Here is a 25,155-nt window from a genome sequence, read left to right on the forward strand (position 1 = left end):
AGAAGATACACCTTTGGTATTTATAGGCAAGAATGATTTGATCTATTAAAAAGTAAAAATTTTTAGATATTTTGGAAGTTAAAGAGCCAGACCAACACCAACAATTCTGAAAACTAAAGTCAATGAGACGCTACTATCCCTTCCAAATATCGAACATACTATAAAACTTCAATAACATTTAAAGAGTGTGATGGCACCAAAACTTGACAGATAAATGAAACATTCTATCATACAAAAAATTATATGTTAGTTCTACATACAGGAGGCATCACAAATCAATGTAGGGGGGAATAATTATTCAATAAATACACCACATATCAAAAAAACAGCAGTTGAATGAGAAACTTAATTTTAATATTAAATTCAAATTAAATTCCATCTAATTTTATGGGGATGACAGGCAAAAGAGGATGGGTCAAGGATAGGAGATCTCATTACAGTCCAAGACCAAGTGTGCTAGAAATAGTCTTACTAGGGCTATGGATCAAAGTAAAAATACCCTCAAATGAAAAAATTCCAAGTGATGGTAGTCTAGGGAGCACTCCTATGCATGGATTTCTGAAGGAGGACTGTTGTCCACATGACTGAAAATGACCTTGGATCTGGGTGTGAACAGGCACTATACAATGTCATCCACAAAATGACAAACGGACAATGAAGAGGAAGCCCATGAGTCTCATGATATCACAATTCTTCCAATACAAGTGGAGTGGGAAAGTGACAACTGACAATAAGGACAGTGACCAAAAAGGAGCCAAGAGGGCACCTGGGTGGCTTGGTCATTAAGTGTCTGCCTTCAGCTCAGGTCATGATCCCGGAGTTCTGGGATCTAGCCCGCATCAGGCTCCCCGCTCAGCAGAAGCCTGCTTCTCCCTCTCCCGCTTCCCCTGGTTGTATTCACTCTCTCACTGTCTGTGTCAAATAAGTAAATAAAATCTTAAAAAACAAAAACAAAAAGGAGCCAAGAGTCAAAAGCATCAAATTGGCCTGCTGCTGGGAGCCCATTAAGAACTCCAGATGGATAAGAGAATATTAACACCACCTCTACTTTCTCCCAAAATCCTTTGGAGTAGGGAAAATGGATCAAAAAGGAAACCAATCACCGGTGAAGAAATGTGAACTGAGGGGGTCTTCTAGGAAGATGTTAAGGGTCAGGGGAGACTGTGTACAAGGGAATGGTGACGTCTGAGTAGGGCTGCAAGAGCACTGGAAAGAGGGCAACTGGCCAGAACTTGGCGACTTACAGGGTTAAAGTCAGAGGGATCGAAGGACCAAAGGAATTAATATTTATGACAGAAGCTACCTGAAATTCGATTCATTCAACATTTACTTGTCATGAGCTTCCTGTACACCAGGCACTCTTTTCAGAACTGAGCACACAACAGTGAACAAAACAAAGCTCTTGTACTCACTGAGCTTACATTCCACTAAGAAAACCGTGGATCAATAAGCAGGCGACGGGGCAGGTGACGACCGGTGCAGGACTAAGGGAACAGGAAGTACGAGCAGGGGAGGGGGCACACCTCACTACTACGGTGGTATCCGAAGAAGGACTTGTGGGAGAAGAAAGAGAAAGACATGCAGAAATCCGGAGGGAGGCTACTCAGTGCACAGAGAACAGTCACACCAAGGGTCTGAGACAGGAAAAGCTCTGGTGTGTTCAAACAGCGAGAGGGGAGAAGAGACGAGGTCTCACAGGAGTTTGAACTATGTGTCAGTTCTCACAAACAGTGAAGAGTTCCTTTTTACGCTGAGTGAGGTAAGAATGCACGGTGGGACTCTGAGCAGACGGGTGACAGGATCTGACAGAGGGCAAAAGGCTCACTGTAGGTACAATGTGGAAAGTAACTTAGAAGGGACACAGACTGCAGCAGACAGACCAGCCAGGAGGGTACTGCAATCATCCAGAAGAGAGGTCACTTGGCCCTGTGTAGTAGAAATATCAAAAATTATCAAGTTCTGGGTATGAAAACAGACTTGACAGGGTTTGCAGGGATAAGGCTTGGCCTACAAAACTGGAAAGAGAAAGTGGCCATTTTCTCAGGCAGGAAAGATTATGAGTAGTTATTTTGCTTGGGAGATAAAAAGTACAGGGTACACCGCTGAACGTGAAATACCTCTTATTCACTGAGGTAGAGAGGGCAGATAAACTGTTGGATATAAAAATCTGTACAATCCAAGGAAAAGAGCCTGGCTAGATTTTTTTTTCTAAGGTGAGGACCAGGGGGGACATAATCAGATAGGTATTTAAGGCCCTAAGACCAGATAAGATTTCCATCCTAGGGAGTGATTACATCCAGAGAAGTCTGAGAACCAAGCCTCAAACCTCTCAAATATTTAGAAGTCAACTTAACAGAAGGAATCAGGAAGCACTAACTGAGAAGCAGCAGTCAGCAGGTAGGAGGCAAGCAAGAGACTGTGATGTCCCGAAAGCCAAATGAAGAAAGTTCATGTAAGAAAAGGGAATTATCAGCCGTGTCAAATGCTGCTGACAGGCCAAGTAAGATGAGCGCTGAGAATTGACAACTGGATTTAGCAACATGGAGGTCATCAGTGACCTTGACAAGAGCTGTTTTTCTGAAGCAGTGAACATAAAACCCTGACTGAAGTAAATTAAGACAGAAGAAGAATTGAAAATAAAATGTACATCGACAGTTCTTTCCAGGAATTTTATAGTAAAGGAAAGCAAAAGAAATGTGATGGGAACTACGAAGGGGATTTTTTTTTAAGATGAGAAAAGTCACACATAATTGCAATAATAATCAGGTAGAAAGAAAAATTACTAATGCAAGAAAGAAAAAGGAGAAGTGCTAAAGCAATGTGTTCAAGGTAAGGAGCTAGAGATAAATGTATCCCTAGTCAGAAGGAGGAGGAGCCAAAGCAGAAGAGGACAGAACATTTGAGTTCCACTGCAGGTAGGTAAGCAGATGGGTGGTAAAAGCACAAAAATATTCCCTCTTGATGGAAGTTCCTCGAATAGAGTTACATGTGGAGAGTGGAGACAGAATTCACAGGAGGATGACACCAGAAATGGAGTAGAGAATAAAAGGGAAATGAGAGCCACAGCAAGACGAAATGGAAGTCCCAGCTCCAGACGTGCCCAAGCTGAGCCTCCGAGCCAGGCAAGAGGCCCCCTGCCTCTCTGCAACATGACATCCTGGCTCTTAGATGCCAGGGAAGCTGCAGATAAAACAAGCAGAGGTTTGAGGATTCTAACAACTACCCTCTTCTCTCCTCCCCTGGACAGCCTGTACTTGCAGACTTGCGCAGGGTACCACTCACTCACTCCTCCAATCACAGATCTGCCTTCAGGTCCACTGCCCAACCCAAGTGCTCCCGCAGTGATCAGTCAAGACCTAGCAGCTGAATTCCACTCCCCCGGTTTCACCTGATCTCTGAGCAGTCCCCCCTATATCAGCAACCATCCTCCTCCTCTGATTATGCACCCAGTCTCGATCACTAGCTTCCCTCTTCCTGATACCCTTTAAACATTATTCTTCTAAAAAAAAAAAAAAACAAAACAAAACACACCACACTATTATTCTTCCCTATGATTTCAGGGCTGAGCCAGAATTCTATCCTCAATCCACAAGCTCTTCACAGGTAACCTAATCTGCTCCCAGGGTTTTAACCATCAACCCCCAGAAATCCTTGGACCACAGTCTGAAAACCACTGGATTAGGGTATTAGCAGAAGTAAGTTAAGGGCACCTGGGTGGCTCAGTCAATTGGGCATTTCCCTTTGGCTCAGGATGTAATCCCCTGGGATCGAGCCTGGTGTCAGGCTCCCTGCTCAGAAAGGAGTCTGCTTCTCCCTCTCCCTCTGCCCTTGCTCCACCCCGCTTGTGCTCGTGCTCTCTCACTCTCTCTCTCTCTAAAACATAAATAAAATCTTAAAGAAAAAAAAGTGAGTGAAATGAATGGCCATAAATCCTAAGTAGAGTGAGGGGGAAGAAAAGAAACTAAGTACAGAGTGATGGGTAAGTAGAGTTGTCTATCAACTGAGGCTCCCAATAAAACTGCAACAGAAGACCAAGGAATGTGGAAGAAGAAAAAGTTATGATTAAAGAATGTTTACAGATCTTTAAACTTAGTATTTAAGTTAGAGAACAAAAGTGCCAGAAATTCCAGAAAGTTCATGCAGAAGCAGAAGATGAGAAGACATGAGAGGTAATGAACAAAAGGAAATTAAGAAACCAAAATGCATGGTATAAAATGAAAAGACTAATGGAAAGTAATTCATTTAAGAATGGAAGTAAGGGGGCACCTGGGTGGCTCAGTGGGTTAAAGCCTCTGCCTTCGGCTCAGGTCGTGGTCCCAGGGTCCTGGGATCGAGCCCCGCATCGGGCTCTCTGCTCGGCAGGGAGCCCGCTTCCCCCTCTCTCTCTTTGCCTGCCTCTCTGCCTACTTGTGATCTCTGTCTGTCAAATAAGTAAATACAATCTTTAATTAAAAAAAAAAGAATGGAAGTAAGGCTAACAATTATAAAAACATAAATATTACTAATTTAAATATAAAAGCCACCCATTAGGAAAATAAAAATACAACTTTAACAGATTGAAACAAAACTCACAGAATGGGTTAGACTATTTTTCTAGTTCCAAAGGTGGGACTAGGAGCAAATGCTCCTCCCCTAAATGAGTGCACCTTCAACAGACAGCAACCCACAGGGATGAGGGAAATGAAAGCAAACTGCCATAATGCCTCTTATTGTCCCTATATCTGGTGGGAATAAAAGGACATTCCTAACCAAAAAGGAGAAAGTCGGGGCACCTGGGTGGCTTAGTCGGTTAAGGGTCTGCCTTTGGCTCAGGTCATGATCCCAGGGTCCTGGCATCTAGCCCTGCACTGGGCTCCCTGCTCTGCAGGGAGTCTGCTTCTTCCTCTCTCTCTGCCGCTCCCCCTGCTTGTGCTCTCTCTCTATCTCTCTCACTATCTCTAATAAATGAATAAAATCTTAAAAAAAAAAAAGGAGAAATTCATTAAAACTCCTCACCACTAACGGTGAGTAAGATACAGCTGAGAAAAAGGGAGAGGAATAGGCTCTCATCTAAAAAGGATGAACTTTCTCCCCTGGTCAGGGAGGAAGAGCAAGGTTCCCAAACCTCACAAGGAGAAACAATACCAGTTGCACATCCTCTGTGCCAGCTAAACCAGAGAGCAGAAAATTCAGCCACATGAATTTCAGTCCTGAAAATTCAGGGGCCACATGGCTTTAGTCAGTATTCTAATCGAGAGTGGCTATCCTAGAAACACACACTCTTCCAAAACTGAAACAGGAAGAAACAGAAGATTTGAACAGACCAATTTCAAGTAATAAAATTGAATGGGTAATGAAAAACTAGCAACAAACAAAAGTCCAGTACCTAATGGCCTCACAAGTGAATTCTACCAAACATTTAAAGAACAGTTAATACCTATTCTACTCAAACTATTCCAAAAAGATAGAAGATGGAGAAAAGCTTCCAAATTCATTCTACAAGACCAGCATTACCCTGGTATCAAAATCAGACAAAAACACTGCAGATATATCTGCTGAACACAGAGGCAAAGACTCCTCAACAAAATACTAGCAAACCCAACACAACAATACATTAAAAAAAATCAGTCACGGGGCGCCTGGGTGGCTCAGTGGGTTAAGCCTCTGCCTTCGGCTCGGGTCGTGATCCCAGGGTCCTGGGATCGAGCCCCGCATCGGGCTCTCTGCTCAGCGGGGAGCCTGCTTCCCCCTTCTCTCTCCGTCTGCCTCTCTGCTTACTTGTGATCTCTGTCTGTCAAATAAATGAATGAAAAATCTTTAAAAAAAAAAAAAAAAAAAAAAAATCAGTCACCACAATCAAGCAAGATTTATTCCAGGGATTCAAACATGGTTCAATATTCACAAACCAATCAATGTGATATACCATACTAACAAGGGGCGGAATAAAAACAATATGATCATTTCATATATGCAGAAAAAGCAACTGACAACATCCATCCATGAAAAAAACACTCAACAAAGTGAGTTTAGAGGGAATATACCTCAACACAATAAAGGTCATATATGAAAAATCTACAGTTAACATCATACTCAATGATGTAAAACTGAAAACTTCCTCTATGATCAGGAACAAAGGAAGGATGTTCACTCACCACTTTATGCAACAAAGTACTGGAAGTCCTAGCTGTAGCAATCAAGCAAGAAAAAGAAATAAAAGGCATACATTGCTAAGGAAGTGGAGTGCCTGGGAGGCTCACTCGATTAAGTGTCTGACTCTTGATCTTAGATCAGGTCTTGATCTCAAGGTCATGAGTTCAAGCCCTGCACTGGATTCTACACTAGGCATGGAGCCTACATTTAAAAAACAAAACAAAACAACAACAACAAAAAAAAAACCTGCTAATGAAGAAGTAAAATTGTTACTGTTTGCAGATGACATGATACAATATATAGAAAACCCTAAAGACTCCACCAAAAAACCATTAGAACTGATACTGAATTTGGTAAAGTTGCAGGATACAAAATTAATATGCAGAAAACTGTTGCATTTCTATACACTGATAACAAAGTAGCAGAAAGAGAAATGAAAGTAACAATCCCACTTACAATTGCACCAAAAATAATAAAATATCTAGGAACAAACTTATCAGGGAGGTGAAAGACCTATATTTTGAAAACTGTAAGACATTCATGAAATCAAGATGACACAAACAGATAGAAAGATAAAACATGCTCATGGACTGGAAGAATATTATTAAAATCTCCATACTAAAGCTATCTACAGATGCACTGCAATCCCTACCAAAATACCAATAGCATTTTCCCCAGAACTAGAACAAATAATCCTAAAATTTGCATGGAATCACAAAAGACCTTGAATAACCAGAGTAATCCTGAGAAAGAAGAACAAAACTGGAGGTATCACAATCGCAGACTTAAAAATACTACAATGCTAAAGTAATCAAAATAGTATGGTACTGGTACAAAAACAAGACACACAGGTCAATGGAACAGGATAGAAGGATCAGAAATAAACCCATATCTATGTGGTTAATTAATCTATAACAAAGGGGGTAAGAATATACAATGGAGAAAGACAGTCTTTTAATAAATGGTGCTGGGAAAACTGGACAGCTACATGCAAGAGAATGAAACTGGACCCTTTTTGTACAACATACACAAAAGTAAATTCAAAATAGATCAAAGACCTAAATATGAGACCTGAAATCCTAAAACTCCAGAAGAAAACAGAGCCAGTAACCATTTGGAAATCAACCTTAGCAACATACTTGCGGATATGCCTCCTGAGGAAACAGCAACAAAAGCAAACATAAACTATTGGGACTGCACCAAAACAAAAAGCTTTTGCACAGCAAGGAAAACAATCCACAAAACAGTCAACTTAATGACTGGAAGAAGATAGTTGCAGGTGAGATGGATATACATAAATGTGTGTGTGTATATATATATATATATACACACACACACATACATATATATATATCCAGATATATCTGAAAAGGGGTTAATATCCAAAATATATAAAGAACTTACACAACTCAACACCAAAAAAACAACAATCCAATTTAAAAATGGACAGAGGACCTGAATAGACATTTTTCCAAAAAAGACATACAGAGAGCCTATGTGAAAAGATGCTCAACAACAGGGAAACACAAATCAAAATCACCTCACACCAAAAACAAACAAACAAATAAATACCACCTCACACAAGTCAGATGTTTAGTATCAAAAACAAAAAATAACAAATGTTGGTGAGGATGTGGAGAAAGGGAAACGCTGTGCACTGTTAGTGGGAATATAAATTGGTGCAGTCACTTTGTGAAACAATATGGATGTTCCTCAAAAAATTAAAAATAGAAATACCATATGATCCAATATTTCCACTACTGGGTATTTACCCAAAGAAAACAAAAACATTAATTTGAAAAGATGTATGTACTTTATGTGTATTGCAGCATTTTTTACATTAGCCAAGATATGGAGACAATCCAAGTGTCCACCAAAGGATGAATTGATAAAGAATATGTGATTTATTCATATATATATAAAATATATAATATAATAATATATATAATATATAACACATATCCATATATATCTAATGCATATATATTAGAATATTACTCAGCCATAAAAAAGAATGATATCTCGCCATTTGCAACAACATAGATGGACCTAAACGGTATTATGCTAAGTGAAGTTAAGTCAAAGAAAGACAAAATACCATATGATTTCACTTACATGTGGAATCCAAAAAAAAAATGAAAAGCAAACAACCAAACAAAATGGACTCTTAAAGACAGAAAATAAACTGGTGGTTCCCAGAGGGAAAGTGGGTGGGAGGATGGGTAAATAGATAAAGGGGATTAAGAGGTACAAACTTCCAGTTATAAAATAAGTAAGTCACTGAGATGAAAAGTACAGCATGGGAAATACAGTCAATAATACTGTAATAATGTTGTATGGTGACAAATGGGGACTGCATTTATTGTGATGAGCACTGTGTAATGTATAGAATTGCTGAATCAATGTGTTGTATACTGAAAACTAAGATAACATTGCATGTTAACTATACTTCAATTAAAATTTTTTTAATTAAAAAAAAGGCTAGGCATTTGGGAGTTGAATTGCCCAGTCACAAGTAATCTAATAATACTTTTAAAATACATTGTTAAAGGCTAAAATTCTTAAATTCCAGGTACAAGATATGAACGTAAATTCAAACTGGTGCATTATAATCAAATGGTACTACCTAGCTTTTCATTCAAGGCTGATGGGTTTCAACTATTTTAGGGTAACCAGAGGAAGGAGTTTCATAAAAGAGTCATGGGTGCAAACAGGCTCAAGGACTGCTACCATGAACACATTTCTGACAAGATCTTGACAGAGAAATGAGGAAATTATATTTGAGCCAAAAATCTCATACCACAGCTGAAAGCCAACAGACACTGCTTTATTTTAAGGTCACTAAATCAAAAAATAGAGATGTTAAGTATCCTTCAACATTACAAGCTAACCATTAAAATAAAATTAAAATCCTTCAAGTTATCCTAAGAGCCAGAAAAACAACAATAAAACAAAGAAAAATCCAGACTATGTGGTAAAAGACAGGAAAAGACCAATACTGTGAAAATAATAACAGATTAAAGATGAAACATTAAAAGCAAAATTGTAAATAAGACAAATTATTAAAAGAAAACTCTCACAGATACAGACATATCTAAAATAAAGTAACTTGGGCACCTGGGCATCTGCCTTCAGCTCAGGTCATGATCCTAGACTCCCGGGATGGAGTCCAGCATTGGGCTGCCTGCCCAGCAGGAAGCCTGTTTCTCCCTTTCTTCTCCCCCTCCCTCTTATTTGTGCTTTCTCTCTTGCTCTCACTCTCCCTCTTTCTCTCAAATAAAATCTTTTAAAGAAAATGAAATGAGGGGTGCCTGGGTGGCTCAGTCCTTAAGCATCTGCCTTCAGCTCAGGGTCCTGGGATCAAGCCCCACATCTGGCTCTCTGCTCAGTGGGAAGCCTGCTTCTCCCTCTACCACTCCCTCTGCTTGTGTTCCCTCTCTCCCTGTCTCTTTCTCTCTCTCCCTGTCAAATAGATAAATATCTTTTTTAAAAAATGAAATTTTTAAAAAGTGACTCAAAAAGATTGAAAACAAAAGGATAAACAGACAAACCAGGCAGATGCTAACAAAGAAGCCATCATTTTTTTTTAAAGGTGTGAAGACAAAATAGGACACTTTATGAACAACAGTATAATCCACAGTGAAGAAAGAATCCTCATGTACCAAAACCACAATACCAAAATAATTTTTTAAAACTGAATATGTGGGGCACCTGGGTGGCTCCGTTGGTTAAGTGACTGCCTTCGGCTCAGGTCTTGATCCCAGGGTCCTGGGATTGAGCCCCACATCGGGCTCCCTGCTCAGTGGGGAGCCTGCTTCTCCCTCTACCTCTGCTGCTCTGCCTGCTTGTGCTCTCTTGCTCTCTCTGGCAAATAAATAAATAAAACTCTAAAACAAAAAAAAAAAAAACCTGAATATGCAAGGGAAAATGTCAACCACTACTTTGGTTGGGAGTCTTCACTCACCATGAAAGAAAAAGTAATAACCAAATACATAATACATATGTACATATTATGTACATATATTATGTATATAATACATAATAAATGTGAATTTTTTAGAAATAATAAGATTGCTCTAGTAAATAAATGGGTTTCTCATACTCAATGCTACGTATCCCTACAAATCCACATCCTGCCACCCCAGCCCCTCACAGCTACTAATCTGCTTTCTGCCATTTGCCTATTCCAGATATTTCATATAAAATGAAGACACAGCATGTGCCTTTTTGTGTCTGGCTTTTTTCTCTTAGCATGTTTTCAAGGTTCACACATGCTATAGCATCATTCTTCTAGACTTTCTACAAGAAAAATAAAACCTTATTTGATTAGAAACACATTGAGTATTTTGTTGCTAGCAGCTGAAAGCGTACCTTCCAGATACATTTGCTTATGTTCACTGTTTGTTTATAACTGCAACAAACCACCTTTCAAAGAGATAAGAAAACAAAATCAGCAACACTATCTCCAGAACAATTAACGTGATTTTGAAACACAAGCTGCTATCTACCTCTCTGTTATTAGCACCATCATAATATATTGCCCCGTGTCCATCAGTTTGTGCTTCAATAAAGGTAAAACAGTATTTCCCGGCAAACAACTCACAGAGAACTTTAACAAGGAGTAAATATTCTATTTTCCAAGATCATCAAAGTAAATGTCAAATTCTGTAATGTCATCTACGTTACACTTTATTAGTGAGATTTTTGAGATTCTGTATATTCTTACATCGTACGTCACCAGCCAAAAGTTCTCTAAATCCCTTCTGAGACCCAGACTCCGGCAGAACGTAAAGAAAAGACAGCTTTATTTGAGAGAAGCTGGCATCAGAGCCACCTGCCACTCATTCTTTGTCCTTTATGTTCTACATCCCAAGCACAACTATTCTACCCACAAAGCCCCCCTTTCTGAACCCCCACAATACTCCTAGTTCACAATATTTCAGCACAACCGCTGACTCATTGAAAGTTTCATGTAAATATAATTTGTCTCCTAAACTTTTTATTGTATATAGTTTAGGCACATTAAAGGTACTAATACAAACAGGAAATATCTTATATATCTCTTGAATCTGCCTGAGTGCCTAGATAAATAATTTTAAAATAAACTGAGTAAATTACACTCCTTCCCACTGCTGGTTCCTTAACCTCCATCAGGCCCAATCAGGGCAAGAGGAAGATACTTTGAATAGGATGAAAGACAGAAGTTTAAATTAGACTGGACTTGATTTTTCAGTATGTGAGAGTGACCATAAAGCTGTGAGAAGAACCAAGGGAAAGGAACAGAGATCCAGCAAAGGATCCTTGCAAGCAGCAGTGGGAGAAAATGAAACTGCTTTACAACTGTTTCCTACCAAGTTTATCCACACAATAACCAGTTAAGTACTGACATCTGAACGATATTAAGTCTTCCTTCCAGGAGAGGAACAGCTCTCCACTAATTCAGATCTTCTTTGATTTTTTTAAATCAGAGTACAGTTTTCCTCATATAGGTCATGTACATGTTTTGTTAGCTCTATATACAAGAATTTTTTTCTTTGTGCTAATGTTAATGGTATATTTTTAATTTCAAATTCCAATTTTTTATCTTGGTATACAGGACAGCAACAGACTTTTGTATATTAACGCTATATCTTAATGTCTTATTAGTCCCAGGAGTTTTATTATTATTGACTTTCTGGGATTTTCTACCTAGACTATCATGTCATCTAAGAATGAATACAGTTTGCTTTTTCTCTTCCCAATTTGTACACCTATCAGTTCCTTTTTTTCTCACTGCATTAGCTAGGATTTCCACTGCATTGTTAAAAAGCAACGGTAAGAGAGGACATCCTTCCCTTGTTTCTGATCTTAGTCGGAGAGCTTTTGGTTTCTTCATTATTATGATGTTAACTGTAGATATTTTGTGGATGTTCTTTATCAAGCTGAGGAAGTTCCCCTCTATTCTTGGTTTATTGAGAACTTTTATCATAAATGGGTGTTGGATTTTGTCAAATGCTCTCTCTGGATAGGATATTAATAGGACCATAATATGCTATTTCTTCTTGAGTCTACTGATGTGATGGTTTACACTAAGTGATTTTTGAATGTAGAACCAGCCTTGCATACTTGGAATAAATCCCACTTGGTCATGGTGTATAATAATTCTTTTGATATGCTGTTGGATTTAGTCTGCTAATATTTTCTTGCAGAACTGTGCATTTATGCTCACAAGAGATACTGGTCTGTAGTTTTCCTTTATTGCAATGCTTTTGTCCAATTTTAGTATTAAGGTAATGCTAGCCTCCTTAGAATAAGCTAGAAGTATTCCCTCTGCTTCTATTTTCTATTAGAGATTACAGAGAACTGGTATCGCGTCTTCCTTAAACATTTGGTAGAATTCACCAGTGAAACCATCTAGGACTGTTTGGAGGGTCAATTGCTGATTCAATTTCTTTAAAAGGTACAGACCTACTCAGATTATGTTTCTCACTATTACACTTTATTTGATTTCTACCATTCCTTGGTTCTTTCTTAAAGTTTCCATCTCTTTGCTTACATAATCCATCCATTTTTGCATGTTGTGCACTATTTCCATTACTGCCCTTGGCATATTAATTAGTTATTTCAAATCTGGCCTTTATAATCCTCAAGTCTCTCTTATATCTAAATCTGCTTCTGATGTTTGCTTTGTCTCTTCCAAGTGTATTTTTTGCCTATTAGTTTGTTTTTAAATTTTTTTGCTAAAAGTCAGACATTATAGGGGCACCTGGGTGGCACAGTCACTTAAGCATTTGCCTTCAGCTCAGGTCATGATCCCAGGGTCCTGGGATCGAGCCCCACGTCGGGCTCCTGGCTCTGCAGGGAGCCTGCTTCTCCCTCTCCTCTGCCGCTCCCTCTGCTTGTACTTTCTCTCTCTGTCAAATAAATAAATAATATCTTTAAAAAAAAGTCAGACATTATAAATAGGGTAAAAGGAACTGGGGTAAACAGGACTTGAGTGAGGTTTGTGTTTAACCTGGCTGTGAGCTAGGCTGTTTACTGTTTGATGGAGCTGTACGAGTCAGAGGCTAGAATGTCCTCCAGTGTGCTTGGTTTTATCTCCCCTGCTGTCTGGTTTTCTGTAGAGATTTCCCCCTTAAAGACAGTCTGAAGAGACTGTCTTTTTTCCATTGGATATCTTTCCTGCTTTGTCAAAGATTATTTGACCGAAGAGTTGAGGGTCCGTATCTGGGCTCTCTACGCTGTTCCATTGGTTTGTGTGTCTGCCAGTAAAGACAGTCTCTTCAATAAATGGTGCTGGGAAAATTGGACAACTATATACAGAAGAATGAAATTTGACCATTCTCTTACACCACACACAAAGATAAACTCAAAATGAATGAAAGACCTCAATGTGAGACAGGAATCCATCAAAATTCTAGAGGAGGACATAGGCAGTACCCCTTCGACATCAGCCACAGCAACTTCTTTCAAGACACGTCTCCAAAGGCAAAGGAAACAAAAGCGAAAATGAACTTTGGGGACTTCATCAAGATGAAAAGCTTCTGCACAGCAAAGAAAACAGTCAACAAAACAAACTGGCAACCCACAGAATGTCATTTGCAAATGACATTATAGGGGTGCCTGGGTGGCTCATCGGGTTAAGCCTCTGCCTTCGGCTCAGGTCATGATCTCAGGGTCCTGAGATCGAGCCCTAAATCGGGCTCTTTGCTCAGCAGGGAGTCTGCTTCCCCCCTCTCTCTCTGCCTGTCTCTCTGCCTACTTATGATCTCTGTCTGTCAAATAAATAAATAAGATCTTTTTTAAAAAATGACATTACAAAGGGCTGATATTCAAGATCTATAAGGAACTTCTCAAACTCAACACCCAAAAAACACAAATAATCAAGTCAAAAAAATGGGCAGAAGACATGAGCAGACACTTCTCCAAAGAAGACATGCAAATGGCTAACAGACACATGAAAAAGTGTTCATCATCATTAGACATCAGCGAAATTCAAATCAAAACCACACTGAGATACTACTTTACACCAGTTAGAATGGCCAAAATTAACAGGCCAGGAAACAACAAATGTTGGAGAGGATGTGGAGAAAGGGGAACCCTCTTACACTGTTGGTGGGAATACAAGTTGGTACAGGCACTTTGGAAAACAGTATGGAGATTCCTCACAAAATTAAAAATAGAGCTACCCTATGACCTAGCAATTGCACTACAGGATATTTACCCCAAAGATACAGATGTAGTGAAGAGTAGGGCCATATGCACCCCAATGTTCATAGCAGCACAACAGCCAAACTGTGGAAAGAGCCAAGATGCCCTTCAACAGATGAATGGATAAAGATGTTGTCCATATATACAATGGAGTATTACTCAGCCATCAGAAAGGATGAATACCCAACTTTTGCATCAACATGGATGGGACTAGAAGAGATTATGCTGAATGCAGTAAGTCAAGCAGATAAAGTCCATTATCATATGGTTTCACTTATTTGTGGAACATAAGGAATAGCATAGGGGAGGAGAAGGAAGGGAAAAATGAAGGGGGGATTGAGAGGGGCAGACGAACCATGAGAGACTGTGGACTCAGAGAAACAAACTGCAGATTTTAGAAGGGAGCGGGGTGGGGATTGGCCCAGTGATGGGTATTAAGGAGGGCACATACTCCATGGAGCTCTGGGTGGAATATGTAAACAATGAATCATGGAACACTACATCAAAATTAATGACCTACTGTATGGTGACTAACATAACATAATAAAAGATAATAATAATAATAATAAAAGAGAATCTGAGCTTTGCAGTTTTAGCTGTAATCCCCTGTTATTATACAGAAGCCTGACTGATGTGGTAGAAAGGGGTGGTTCTGGTAAAAACAATTTCCCTTGAGAGAAGGCCTTTTGTCAAGGTGAACAAAATGTTATGGTTATTTTTCAGAATGGTTACTTCTCTCCCCTGCCAGAAGCACTAGGGGATATTTTTCTTTTTTAATCAGAGAACCTAATAGAACTCCTAGAAGTAAAACTCATCAAAGTGTGGGAGCACCCCATAAGAAGCCTGGACCTCTGGAGGGTCAAACTCTCTGGCTAGTCTACACTATGCCTCCACCCATTAATGAATTACAGATGAAGTGTTCCTACCAGTACTAGCTACTCAGCAGGCCCCTGCTCTATAGGCTTCTGTTCTGGGCAAGCTGATTCCAGGTATCCACCTCTCTTTCCAGTTTTCAAGGCAACAATGTGCCTTATGATCTCAATTCTCTGACGAATCTGAGAAGAGCTGCTGATTTTCCAATTCCTCAGCTTTTCTCACTACTGGACATTGCGAATGACGACTTCCAAGCTCTTTTCAAGTTGGACTGGAAACCAGAAGTCACCTGTATGTTTTATGATTTTATCTCTTACCTTTAGGTCTTTGATTTACTTGGAAATCATTTTTTGTGTACGGTGTATATGATGTAAAATACTATTTTAAAAATACTTTATTCTCTGTGGGAAACGCTCTTGGATTCATCATTTGACACCTCCTTGGGATCTTCCTCTGATACGCATTTAATCCAAATGAGTTATGGCAGGGCTTCTCTCTAACTTACTCTGTTTTACTTTTATTTTAAATAAGTTTTTACTTTTATTTTAAATAAGTTTTTGGTTGACAGAGTAAAAAGTTATTTCAATCCTTTAAAAAAAACACAAGGTGTGAGATCATAATAGAAAGTACTTTCTTTCCCATTTTAATACTAAGTAGTTTGGAATGATCTATCCTTTAATCTCTTAAGGTGCCTCCTAATTTTTTTTGAAGAGAAAGGAATTTAGTTATTCCAATGTACCAATTAAATTAATATAAGCATTTCCTACTATGGCAACTTACAATAGAAAATAAGCATTACTAGGGCAGTTGGGTGGTTCAGTCCATTAAGCACTCTGCCTTCAGCTCAGGTCATGATCTCAGGGTCCTGGGATCAAGCCCCACATCAGTCTCCTTGATCAGCAGGGAGCCTAGTACTCCCTCTCCACCACACTTGTGCCCTCTCTTGCTACGCCTGTCACCAACTCTCTTTCACTCAGATAAATAAATAAAATCTTTTAAAAAAGAAAGAAAGAAAATAAGCATTACTTATAAGAGGCTATTCAAATTGTGTCATATATGTAATTATTTCTGTGCTTATCTTATGTATTTCATGGCAGTTAGTCTAAGAGAGAGTTCTTCCACCCTGGCACTTTGAACATTTTAGGCCATATAATTCCTTATTGCTGTGGGGCTCTTGCATTGTAGGAGTTTAGTATTATCTTGGTCTTCTACCCACTAGATGCCAACACATAATCCAAACCCCCAAGTTGTTATATTGCTACATGTTTTCTGGAGGGACCCAGTTGAGAACCACTGGTCAAAGAAAATGTATGCTAAATGTGGAAAAACGAAATAATGTAAAAATTGTATTATTTGGTGTTAATTTTTTCAAATAATGTAAATTTTCAAGTGAGAGAATGGTAGCTAAATCTCTAAGGAATGACTTAAACATCATCGTGTCAGAGATACACATGCATGTGATACTCGGACCTCAAGAAAAGACTCCCAGGAGTGCCTGGGTGTCTCAGTCGCTTAAGTGGCTAACTCTCAGTTTTGGCTCAGGTCATGATCTTGGGGTTGTGAGATCGAGCCCCACGTCAGGCTCTACCTTCAGCAGGGAATCTGCTTGAGATTCTCTCCCCCTCTCCCTCTGCCCCTCCCCCTGCTCACACAAACTCTATCAAAAATAAATAATTTTTTTAAAAGACTCCCATTCAACCTTCCTCCATAAGCAATGTTGTTTTTCTAAGTCATTTCCACAGTACTAGGAAATGTTTCAGTTTACCAACAATATATACTGACTACGCAGTACAGAAGTTCAGAATTTACCTACTAGCTTTCTGATACTGAGGATTTATGCCAATACAATGACTATCACCACTACTACCCGTCTTCCACTTCCTCCTCTGGCATTTATTATAGTATTACTCTTTGCTATACTCTTGGGTAACCCTCTAAGGATTTAAATCTTTACTTCTTGTTTTACCAGTTTATTCACAAAGGTGTAGGCCAACTGATGTTTCCTGTTCTTAAATTCTCTAGTAGCTGTTATTACATTATTGTTATTATTAACATCATCATTAGTAAAAAAAAAAAAAAAAAAAAAAAAAAAAAAAAACCTAATTCTCTAACAATAGATGAATGGTTCTCTTTAGTTTTTCATGGTTTAAGATAATGAGACAACGAAAATTTTAATGCTACAAGCCACCGTTTTGAAATAACTGCAATATAAATTGCCAGGAATAAGATTATTAAATCATAGTGTATAAATACTCCGTCATATTGCTTTCCAGCATGGTTATTAGAATCCATTTTATTTTGTTCATATTGAAAATAGTATTATTTTTTCCCAATTATATAAATAAAAATCCTTACTAAAATTTCAATGTATTCAGGGGCACTTGGCTGGCTCAGTGGGTAGACCACGCAACTCTTGATCTCAGGGTTGTAAGTTCAAGCCCCACATTGGGTACAGAGATTACCTAAAAATAAAATCTTTAAAAAACTTGAATGTATTCAAAGGAGTATAAGGAAGAAGGTAAAAATATAAAACTCCACTACTCTGAAACAAGTACCTCTTTCTTTGTATATCTACATAGCTTAAATAATTTTAGTCAGATTATATATGTATTGGTTTTATATAGCAATTTCTTTTAATTTTTCTCTATTATTTCTGGCTTATAATCATACTTTTATTACACACTCTCCCTCTCTGACAACTTTATCATCTCCTCAGGTAGCCAGCAGGAAGAACAGTCTGGTGTGTAGCTTTCCATTCTTACTGGCTCCAAAATATTCCACAACATGTGTAATCGGAAGTATAGGCTAGTTCTCCTAAAAAATTATTTTTACATGTAAGTCTCTAATCCACCTGGAACTTCTTTCTTTTTTTTTTTTTTTTTAAGATTTTATTTATTTATTTGGCAGAGAGAGATCACAAGTAGGCAGAGAGGCAGGCAGAGCGGGGGGCGGGGGGGGAAGCAGGCTTGCTGCCAAGCAGAGAGCCCGATGCTGGCTCGATCCTGCTCAATCCCGGGACCCTGGGGTCATGACCTGAGCTGAAGGCAGAGGCTTTAACCCACTGAGCCACCCAGGCGCCCATGGAACTTATACTTATTTCTTATGTATGACATGGGAGCTCAAGTTCACATTTTGTTCCTAAATGGTGAGTGATTAGGCCAAAACAATTTATTAAATCAACCATCTTTTCCCACTGTCAATAACTGCTGTTGCTGTAGACTGAATTCCCGAGTACGCTAGGACATGGTTCTTACTCTCCGTTATGTTTCTTTGTTCTCTTTGCCAACTCCTATAACAACAACATGAATTTTTTTTTTAATATTTTATTTATTTGACAGAGAGAAATCACAACTAGGCAGAGAGGCAGGCAGAGAGAGAGGAGGAAGCAGGCTCCCTATGGAGCAGAGAGCCCGATGCGGGGCCCGATCCCAGGACCCTGAGATCATGACCTGAGCCGACGGCAAAGGCTTTAACCCACTGAGCCACCCAGGCGCCCCACAACAACATGAATTTTTAATAATAATGATTAGATAGCTTAATTGCTCTCTGGGCAAATCTCTCTCTAGGAGTTTCATTTTTCATAATTTCCTAGGCTAGTCTCAGATTTGGGGGTGAGGCAAAATTTTAAACAATCTTCCATATAAACTTTAAGATCATTTTTATTCAATTCCAAATAAAACTCTGACTCTAAATGCAACTGCATTAAATATGTAATTTTGGAAGAGTTAACATTTGCATGATATTTGCTTGTCTTTCCCTCCAGAAATGTGGACTATCCTTTCATTTGTCAGATCATGTTGCATACCCTTCATAAGATTTTTATGGTTTTCTGCATATAGTCTTTATTCCTTTCGTGTTTAGTTCTGTTTCACAGTTTTTGTTGCTAATGTGAATAAAGTATTTTTACTATTCTGACTTGTGGCTGGTGATTGCTAGTATAGAGAAAAGCTCTTCACTTAGATATAGTTAAATTGTTTCTAGTCAGTTTACCAAACACACTCATAATTTCAGAATCTCATGGTTTTTCTAGTTATGCAATCATATCACTATTTAAAAGAGATCACCTTCTTTTCTAATAATTATAATCAATATTAATTTTCTTAGCCTTCTGAATTCCCCAGAATCCTGAAAATAATGTCCAATGCTAATAGGAGCAAACATATCTTTTTTCTCTTGATAATGGAAATGGCTTTTCAGTTTCCACATTTAGTATAATGCTTCCTCTTGGTTTTTTAACAAATATTTAAGCAATTGTCATTAATTTCCATCTTATTTAGCATAAGCCAGCTACAGGAAAGTGATATAGCTATGGAGCACAAAATCTGAACTTTTAGAAGTCTGCTCCAGTGAGAGATGCCCCTGCCTGAAAAGTGCTCAGGTGGCAAAGTGGGGCAGAATCCTAGGTGGGACAGGGTGGTCTCAGGTCACAGGTCACAGAAAGAACAGGGTGCCTGAGCCGGCAGAGTTCCCAAGCATTGGAGCAGGGAAATCAGCTACAGCCAGTGAGCCCAGGAATGGGCTCTCAGCTTGGTTTGTCATGAACCCTGGTATAATCAGGAGACCACTCTCTGTATAGACGCCCTGCAAAGGGCAGAAACACAGTGACCTTCTGCCTTCCCCTTCCCCTGGGGAGCAGCGGTGTGGGTGGGCACTGCGGGAGTCTGCAGAGTTTGGCACACACAAAAGTGAAGATCGCTTCTCCCTGAGGGTTTACTGAAGAGAGGGGCCACAGTCTTTCAGTTCCAGGGCTGGAGATCAGGGTAGGGCCATTTTTATCTTCATCCTCTGAAGTAGCGCACAAAGCCTTCAGGGAACTAAAGTCACATAGAACAACCCCAAGCAGCTTACACTGAGCTCAAGTCCCCTGGCAAGGGGTAGTGTGAAACAAACTTCCCCCAAGCAAAGACACTTGAGAGTCAGTGCAGCAGGCCCCTCCCCCAGAAGACCAGCAGGAACAGCAGGCGAATACCAAGTTTACTGAACACACAGAACTGCAAAACTCTCAATTCGTGGGGTTTTTTCATGATTCTTTTCTTTCCATTTAAAATTTCCTTTTCTTTTTTCTTTTTTCCTTTTCAACTAGCTTCTGATTTTTATCAACTCTGTTTTTAAGTCTTTTTTAAACTTTCACTTTTACATTAGCATTTTATAGATATAGTCTTCATTTTTGGCTTCCCTTCACTGTATTCAATTTTATTTTTGTACAGATATAAGCTATGCTTTCTTTACAACTTTGGGAGTTAGTGCTTTCTAACAGACCAAATACACCCAGGACCAAGTAGATCACCCTGTTTTGTCCACCTGGGAGATTACATTCTTTTCCCCCACTTTTTCTTTTTCTTTTCTTTTTTGGTTTCTGACCTCCTCAGATTTCTCTAATGTGTATTTCACTTGGGTTGTGGTTGATATATTTTTTTAAGATTTTATTTAGGGATGCCTGGGTGGCTCAGTCATTAAGCATCTGCCTTTGGCTCAGGTCATGATCCCAGGGTCCTGGGATTGAGCCCCACATCAGGCTCCCTTCTTGGTGGGAAGCCTGCTCTTCCCTCTCCCACTCCCCATGCTTGTGTTCCCTCTCTCACTGTGTCTCTCTCTCTGTCAAATAAATAAATAAAATCTTAAAAAAAAAATGTATTTATTTGAGAGTGAGAGAACAAGTATCAGTGGGGGGGAAGGGCAGCAATACTATAAAGTGAAACAATATTAGAATTATTGGTGTCCCTGAAGAAGAAAAAAGAGAGAAAGGGACAGAAGGTATATTTGAGCAAATCATAGCTGAGAAATTCTCTAATATGGGGAAGGAAACAGGCATTCAAGTCCACGAGGTAGACTGGACCACTCTCAAAAATCAATAAAAAAAAAAAAATCAACATCCCAACATAATAGTGAAGCTTGCAAATTTCAGAGATAAAAAGAAAAATCCTGAAAGCAGCTCAAGTCAAGGGGATCTTAACCTACAGGGGTAGAAACATTAGGCTGGCAGCAGACCTACCCACAGAGATCTGGCAAGCCAGAAAGGGCTGACATGATATATTCAGGGTACTAAATGAGAAAAATATGCAGCCAAGAATACTTTATTCAGCAAGGCTGTCATTCAGAATGGAAGGAGAGATAAAGAGTTTCCAGTACAAACAGAAATTAAAAGTATTTGGGACCACTAAACCAGCCCTGCAAGAAATATTAAAGGGGATCCTGTACACAAACAGAGAGCCCACAAATAACATAGATCAGAAAGAAACAGAAACAATCTACAGAAACAGAAACTTTACAGGTAATACAGTGGCACTAAATTCATCTTTCTATACTGACTCTGAATGTAAATGGGCTAAATGCTCCAATCAAAAGACACAGGGCATCAGAATGGATTTAAAAAAAAAAAAAGGGCAAGACCCATCCATATGCTGTCTACAAGAGACTCATTTTAGACCTAAAGACACCTCCACATTGAAAGTAAGGAGGTGGAGAACCATTTATCATGCCAATGGACCTCAAAAAAAAGCTGGGGTAGCAATCCTCACATTAGACAAATTAGATTTTAAACCAAAACTGTAGTAAGGAATGAAGAGGGACATTATTATCATAATAAAGGGTCTATCCAACAAGAAGATCTAATGATTATAAATATTTTCATGTGCCTAATTTGGGAGCAGCCAATTATATAAACCAATTCATAACCAAATTAAAGAAACACACTGATAATAATACAATAATAGTAGGGGACACTTCAACAGCCCACTCACAGCAATGCACAGATCATCTGAGCAGAAGACCAACGTGGAAACAAGGGCTTTGAATGACACACTAGACCAAATGGACTTCACAGATATATACAGAGCATTCCATCATAAAGCAACAGAATACACATTCTTTTCAAGTGCACATGGAACCTTCTCCAGAATAGATCATGTACTGGGATACAAATCAGGTCTCAACCAGTACAAAAGGACCGGGATTATCCCCTGCATATTTTCAGATCACAATGTTATGAAACTTGAACTCATTCACAAGAGGAAATTTGGAAAGAACTGAAATACATAGAGGTTAAAGAGCATCCTACCAATGAATGGGTCAACCAGGAAATTAAAGAATTTTAAAAATTTATGGAAACAAATGAAAATGAAAACACAACTGTTCAAAAACTTTGGGATTCAGCCAAGGCAGTCCTAAGAGGGAAGTACATAACAATACAAGCCTTTCTCAAAAAATTAGAAAAGTCTCAAATGCACAAGTTACTCTTACACCTAAAGGAGCTGGAGAAAGAACAGCAAATAAAGCCTAAACCAAGCAGGAGATGAGAAATAATAAAGATTAGAGTAGAAATCAATGAACTAGAAACCAAAAGAACAATAGAACAGATCAATGAAACTAGAGCTAGTTCTTTTAAAGAATGAATGAGATTGATAAACCCCTGGCCAGACTTATCAGAAAGAAAAGAGAAAGGACACAAATACATACAATCATGAATGAAAGAGGAGAAATCACAACCAACACCGAAGAAATATAAACAATTATAAGAACATATTATGAGCAACTATATGCCAACAAAATAGGCGATCTGGAGGAAATGGAAGCATTCCTAGATACATGTAAACTACCAAAACTGAACCAGGAAGAAATCGAAAACCTGAACAGATCCATAACCAGCAAGGAAATTGAAGCAGTGATCAAAAATCTCCCAACAAACAAAAGGCCAGGGCGAGATGGCTTCCCAGGGGAATTCTACCAAACAATTTACAGAAGAATTAATACCTATTCTTCTGAAGCTATTTCAAAAATAGAAATGGAATGAAAACTTTCAAACTCTTTCTATGAGGCCACAATTACCTTGATCCAAAAACCAGACAAAGACCCCACCAAAAAGGAGAATTACAGACCAATATCCCTGATGAACATGGATGCAAATATTTTCACCAAAATACTAGCCAATAGGATCCAATAGTACATTAAAAGGATTATTCACCATGACCAAGTGGGATTTATTCCTGGGCTGCAAGGGTGGTTCAACATCCACAAATCAATCAATGTGATATACTACATAAATAAAAAGGACAAGAACCATATGATACTCTCAAGAGATGCAAAAAAAGCATTTGACAAAGTACAGCATCCTTTCTTGATTAAAACTCTTCAGTGTAGGGATAAAGGGAACAAACATCAACATCATAAAAACCCACAGCGAATATCATTCTCAGTGGGGAAAAACTGAGAGCTTTTCCTCTAAGTCAGTAACACGGTAGGAATGTCCACTCTCACCACTGCTGTTCAACATAGTACTGGAAGTCCTACCCTCAGCAACCAGACAACAAAAAGAAATCAAAGGCATCCAAATAGGCAAAGAAGAAATCAAACTCCCACTCTTTGCAGATGATATTCTACATGGAAAATCCAAAAGACTCCACTCCAACTTGCTAGAACTCATACAGGAATTAAGCAGAGTTGGCAGGATATAAAATCAAGGCACAGAAATTAGTTCCATTTGTATACACTAACAATGAGACAGAAGAAAGAGAAATTAAGAAGTCTACCCCATTTACAATTGCACCAAAAACCATAAGATACCTAGGAAAAAACCTAACTGAAGAGGCAAAGGCTCTGTATTCAGAAAACTATAGAACACTCATGAAAGAAGTTGAGGAAGACACAAAGAAATGAAAAAACATTCCATGCTTATGGATTGGAAAAACAAATATTGTCAAAATGTTTACACTACCCAGAGCAATGCAATCTCTATCAAGATACCATCAACCTTTTTCATAGAACCGGAACAAATATTCCTAATATTTATATGGAAACAGAAAAGACCTGAAAAGCTAAAGGAATGTTGAAAAAGAAACAAAACCTGGTGGCTTCACAATTCCAGACTTCAAGCTCTATTACAAAGCTGTAATCATCAAGACAGTATGGTACTGGCACAAAAACAGACACACATATCAATGGAACAGAATAAAGAACCCAGAAAAGAACCTTCAACTCTATGGTCAACTAATCTTTGACAAAGTAGGAAAGAATATCCAAAGACTCTTCAATAAATGGTGTTGAGGAAATTTCACAGCCACTGCAGAAGAATGAAACTGTACCATTTCTTTAAACCATACACAAAAATAGACTCAAATGGATAAAAGACCTAACTGTGAGACAGGGATCCATCAAAATCCTGGAGGAGAACACAGGCAGCAACCTCTTCAACCTCGGCTGCAGCAAATTCTTGCTGGACATGTCTTCAAAGGCAAGGGAAACAAAGGCAAAAATGAACTATTGGGACTTCATCAAGATAAAAGGCTTTTGCACAGCAAAGGAAAGAGTCGACAAAACCAAAAAACCAACAGAATGGGAGAAGATATTTGCAAACGACATATCAGATAAAAGACTAGTATCCAAAATCTATAAAGAACTTATCAAACTCAACAGCCAAAAGACAAATAATCCAATCAAGAAATGGGCAGAAGACATGAACAGACATTTCTGCAAAGAAGACATCCAAATGGCCAACAAACACATGAAAAAATGCTCCAAATCACTCGGAATATACACTCAGGAAATACATACCAAAACCACAATGAGATACCACCTCATACCAGTCAGAATCGCTAAAATTAACAAGTCAGGAAACAACAAATGTTGGTAAGGATGCAGAGAAAGGGAAACGCTCCTGCTCTGTTGGTGGAAATGCCAGCTGGTACAGCCACTTTGGAAAACAGTGTAGAGACTCTTCAAAAAGCTGCAAATAGAGCTATCCTACGACCCAGCAACTGCACTACTGGGCATTTACCCTAAAGATACAAACGTAGTGATCCGAAGGGGCACCTGCACCCCAGTGTTTATAGGAGCAATGTCCATAATAGCCAAACTATGGAAAGAGCGGAGATGTCCACTGACAGATGAGGGGATAAAGAAGATATTAGATAGATAGATAGATAGATAGATAGATAAAATATATATACATACAAAGGAATATTAGCCATT

At 38.8% G+C, this 25,155-nt stretch overlaps 1 protein-coding gene across 4 annotated transcripts in view; it reads right to left on the reverse strand.

The window, feature by feature from the left end:
* LMBR1 (limb development membrane protein 1) overlaps positions 1-25,155 on the reverse strand; it is a 162,417-nt gene that overhangs the window by 125,168 nt on the left and 12,094 nt on the right. The window lies entirely within an intron of this gene.

The sequence above is a fragment of the Martes martes genome, assembly GCF_963455335.1.
Source record: "Martes martes genome assembly, chromosome: 11".
Taxonomy (NCBI): Eukaryota; Metazoa; Chordata; class Mammalia; order Carnivora; family Mustelidae; genus Martes; species Martes martes.